This window comes from Sinocyclocheilus grahami, unplaced genomic scaffold (genome assembly GCF_001515645.1).
Source record: "Sinocyclocheilus grahami isolate Dianchi unplaced genomic scaffold, SAMN03320097.WGS_v1.1 scaffold809.1, whole genome shotgun sequence".
In the NCBI taxonomy this organism is placed as follows: Eukaryota; Metazoa; Chordata; class Actinopteri; order Cypriniformes; family Cyprinidae; genus Sinocyclocheilus; species Sinocyclocheilus grahami.
The window spans coordinates 454,804-460,135 of record NW_015505988.1 but is presented as its reverse complement, the minus strand read 5'-3'; the positions used below and the strand labels follow the sequence as shown (position 1 = coordinate 460,135).

Below are 5,332 nucleotides of genomic sequence, written 5' to 3'. Positions count from 1 at the left end.
AACCTTTGTGTTTCAGTGTTTGTACCACATAAACAATTCAAGGAGGAAATCATGACAGAATTTCTACATGTGAACAAATTTCTTTTTCACTGCAGGCAAAATAAACAGTGGAAAAAAGAAAGAACATTTAAAGTGATTTAGCAAAATTTAAAAAACCTAGAAAAATAACCTTTCACCAGTTTAACCGATTCCTTGTTAATATAAAAACTATGATACTTAAAAAAAATAGATATTTAACAATGTTAACCTCAACAGTCAAGTAATTTGTTGTCATTTATAGTTGTTCCCACTTAATATGACTACTGAGTTTGTTAACCAAAAAAGTAATAATAATAATAAATTAACATATTAATCAAGATTTATTCCATGCCCAACTTTCCATGCATGCCATAATATGTTTTGGTATAGCACATGATCTGTAACGTTTAAACATACTGTGGGACATACACACATACTGCTTGTCTGAAGACACATATTCATGTGTACATACTCACAAACACCTGTCCCAGTAGCATGTTGTTGTTTTGGGGGCAGTATGTATCTCACAATTTGTTTGTGTATGAACTCTGTGATTTCAAGTAAATAGTTTCTACCTCAGTGCGCTTCAAAGCATCTTCTTTATATTTACCACGTTGTCCTTATTTCCTCATGGTTAGATTCCACATTTGACAATTATATTCCTTTTGAGGCATTGTACATAATTTATTTGATAGGAACACATGAATGATGTTTAAATGCAAACATGAAGTTTGCTTTGTCCCACGTAGCGCTGCTCTGGTGAAGCTTCATATTGTCCTTGATGATACTGTGCTGCATATGTGCAGATCTGTAGGACAGGAAGTCCATTTTCATGACTGTACCTGTAAACAAAAAGAGAACAGAATTCTTACCCATTGGATATTAAAAGATGCTAAAAGCTGTTGCTTTATTGTGTATTTTAGCACGACTGGAACACCCAGAAGCCAGGACCATAAAACCATAAAATCAAATAAAATTATTATTATTGTTGAATATGACTAGGTTCCTAAATACAACAGTATGAAAATAATGATTGCGATTGAGACACTATCACAACTAAAAAGAGATTTAAGTTCAGTAAAGTAATGCTACAAGGTCAATGCAAAGACAATTTGTTTGTTTTTACTTTGTTTTTTAATTTCTAAAAGTGGTCATAGTTAGTTCTTGTAAAGTTTAAACTCAAGTGCGGATATGGATACCATTAAAAAGCAGCTATTTCAGCCGGTATCACGGTGTGGTCGGTTTTTTTGTTTTTTCAAAGAGATTGTTTGCATACACCCAAATAATCACGTTCTAATTTTTTGACCAAAAAAAAATACAAAAAAGAATGAAATATTTTAATTGTTTACCTGCATGTCATGTGACCATTTACTGAAATCAGAGAACCATGAACATGCAAATGTGTTTTTAATGTCAAAGGTGTTTGGCTGCCAAATTGTGAATCCCTGCATTAAGACATAATTGCTATTTAAATTGTGTTTTTATACATCATGGTATTATTTGTTGTGCTGCATTTAATGGTATAAATACTTAACAATAATCAGAATTTGGGGGATAAATGTGTTGATTATGTGCTTAATAATTAGTAATTTTTTTAGAGTGGGAAACAGCTCACAGTTACACAAGTTTTAGAGGTAAAATGTGACCTGAACATGTTTTAACCCATATTGGATATGCATGATAAAGTAACCGGAATAAGGCAATAAACTATAGAAAATGATTTTTCAGCTAAAGGTGTTTTCTGCATTCATAAATCCCAATATGACTACTACAAACACACAGCCAGTGATCAACGTTATTTAGATGGACCTGCTGTTCTACACTGCATCACTGACACAGAGCAGTCAGTCTGTCAGCAGCGTGGCAGAGCACACAATGTTCAAGTGCAGATGGTAGTGCATCTTGATTAGAAAAACATCTCAATAAATAAACCATATATTAAACATAAATCTTCTGCATGATGATTTGTTTGATTTTTTTTTCAAAAATATAGGCTAAACATTAATTTGCTTCCCCCAGCTCACTGGCCACATTTGATTATGGTCAAATATATAATTTTTCTACTACTTGAGTTCTGCTTTGATCTTAAAGTCTCAGCTGACATTTGCATCCACTTGTTTTTCCAAAAATGTATATTAATGATTTAACCTTCTTTTTTTATTCAGGATTCACACAAAATAATTGTAGAATTCAAACAAATAAATAAATAAATAGGAAGCATTAACACATTAACATTGCCATCAACAATACAGGAACAACACACACAGTAACACCACCACTAACTGCAACAGCAGCACTGAGTGTGAAACTTCTGGCAGTAACAGCACCGGCAGTAATAAAATTGACAGTAAAAGCATTAACAGTAACACCACCATTGAACAGCAACACCATCAACAGTAACAACAATATCACTGTCATTAATGCCATCGACAGTAGCCACGGGTAGTAACGCCACCAACAGTAACAACATTGGCAGTAACACCATCAGCAGTAATGCCACTGACAGTAAACCATTAGCAGTAACCACACCACCAGTAACACCATCAACAGAACCACCACCAGTAGTAATGCCACCATCAACAGTAAGACCACTGACATTGACACCATCGACAGAAACAGCACTGACAGTAACATCATTGACAGTACCACCATCAGCAGTAATGGCACCACCAGTAACACCATCAACAGAACCACCATCGGTAGTAATGCCACCATTGACAGTAACACCATCAACAGAAATGCCACAGACAGTGACACCATCGACAGTAACACTACCGACAGTAAAAGCACTGCCAGTAACTCCACTGAAAATAACACCACCAATAGTAACACCATCAGTAGTAATGGCACCACCTGTAACACAATACCAACCACCGGTAGTAATGCCATCATTGACAGTAAGACATCGATAGTGGCACCACTGACAGTATCGTAATCAACACCATTCAAATTGGCCCTTTAAAAATTATAATATTTATAACTAAAATGTAGCATGAAGATTTTACTCAGTAGTGGAGAAAAAAAATCTTGGGTAACATCTACAAACTGTCACCTGATGGAGTTTTGCTTTTTTGCCACTGTCGCCTTTTGCTTGCTGAACTTAACTGAATTGAGCTGGATAATGACACTAACATTGCAACATCAACACAGTTATGGAAATGAATTGAAACAACATTGCACTAAATTGAGCTGAATTATGACACTGGTGCCTTCTTAGAGCTGCTTTACAGTTGAAGTTAAATGTTTTTTCTTTTTTTAATTTTCCTGTTAATTAATGTAATACTGCTTTGAAACAAATGGTACTGTATAATACAGCTACATAAACATCATGACACTGATTGGCTGATGGCACCACAAGAAGGTCTTAAACCTCACCATTTTTTGGGTGCTATTATATTGCAGTAACACCACAGATATTAAAATCAGTGACAATTGTTTTATTGTAAATGATTAAATACAATTTTATTTATTTAATTTTAGTTATTTCAGTTTCTGAAAAAGATTATTTATATAACATTATACAACTATACAACAGACCTTTTTTGCTTCTTTTATTACTTGTTTAAACTGTAAAATGTCTGATTATGGAGCACTGATATTTAAAAGAATAAATACATGTATTAAATAGAAAGCAATACAGCTTTGGAATGACATAAGCATGAGTAAATATTGGCAGAATTTTATTGTTTTGGGTGAACTATACCTTTAAGCAGTCAAGCTGAATCAGTTGTAACCATGGTTCCCTGAGTAAGGACACTGCATCCTCTAGGGGTCGCTATGGGGACCGCCTCGTCGTGACCCGTGTCTGAAGCATACATTGAAAAAACACAAACACGTTGACCGGCGACAGTCATGACGTCACTACCGGTGCAACTATAGTATAAATAGGCGCCGGGAGAACACATCATCCACTTCTTCGTCTGAAGCCTGCATCCGAAGCATGACAAGAAACCTAGAGGACGCAGTGTCTCGTTCCCTACTCAGGGAACCATGGTTACATACGTAACCCGAGATGTTCCCTTTAAAGGGAACTTTGAACTGCATCCTCTAGGGGTCGCTATGGGGAATGGTATACCCACGCCACCATGCTGAGGGGAGTGCATGCCAGAAACCATGGCGAGCACTAAGTACCAACTCTACCATAGCCATGGGAGTTGCCCCTGGAACGTTAAGACGGCTGTCAGTGACATTATACACTATGGCCAAAGGCCTAGGCTACATACCACAAAGACTTACCTGTTAGGGTCAGAACTCCTGGGCCCGGGGTAGAGCTCAAGGCTTGGAATCAGGAATAGATTATTTTAAGGGAATACGACCACCTTCTAGGGAAGCCTAGAATCATACTAAGTCTTGGCCTGTCACACAGGGGCTACTGCATGCTCTGCATATGCTGAAGGAACTGTCTCAACAGACCCCTAGTAGCAACACCCTGTTAAACTAGGTATCCAGAGGGTACACAAATGGAGTGGTGCCCAAGGCGGAACCGGGGCTTAACCAGCTCGAGAGGGCACGAAGCCTCGCAAAGCACTTACCATACAGGATTTTAGAAAGAACGCAGAGTACTAGCGTGCAAACTTACCAGTGTGGATTTTAGAAAGTGTACAAAGACTTACGTGCACACTTACCATAACATGGATTTAAAAATACCGTTCTAAGGGGCTCTCATGGCACTCTGAAAGAGCAGCCCATAGGGTCTAAACCAACTCAGAGAAAGGGAACAAGGCAAATAACGCGTAACCCTTACCATACAGGATTTTAGGAAAGTGCGCAAAGTACTAGCATGCCCACTTACCATTATGTGGATTTCAGAAAGTGCACAAAGCTTAGCGTGTGCACTTACCATAGCATGGATTTAAGAACTTCCCAAGCATATGTTCACAGATACCCGGAAGTACTGAGCCAAACAGGAGAGGCAAGCTCAAATACAACCCTCTAAGGCGAGGGGAGCACTGCCTGAGACAGCATTACACAAGAAGGTTCTCGCAAATGCTACCTATACTTCCCGGTCGATGCCTCAGCAAGAGGGGATATCCTGGTGACCAGGAGGCCCCTCAGGGCAACCTAGATACGGTATACCAAACAGGGCAGCCTGAAAGTATAAGCCCAGCCAGGACTTCCAGGAAATTTTGCAGTGCCGTGCCGGGGGCCTGATGATCAAGAAGGCTCCCGCAGAAGCCTGTGACCTGGCCGCATGATCCAGGAAGCATGAACCCGAAACCAGTCTATCATACCGGCTGGACATCATATCGACGAGTGAAGTAAACACTGCAAGTCGAGCACCCGGTTTCTGAATCCAACAGAGGGGGGTGCTCAC

The 5,332-nt window shown here is 38.7% G+C and overlaps 1 protein-coding gene across 1 annotated transcript in view; it reads right to left on the bottom strand.

Moving 5' to 3' along the window:
* Positions 1–291: 291 nt before the first annotated feature.
* LOC107562148 (shaker-related potassium channel tsha2-like) overlaps positions 292–5,332 on the bottom strand; it is a 12,398-nt gene continuing 7,357 nt past the window's right edge. Inside the window, exon 2 of the mRNA XM_016246730.1 lies at positions 292–860. The gene's annotated coding sequence lies outside the window, so the exon portion shown is untranslated. The remainder of the gene's footprint in view (positions 861–5,332) is intronic.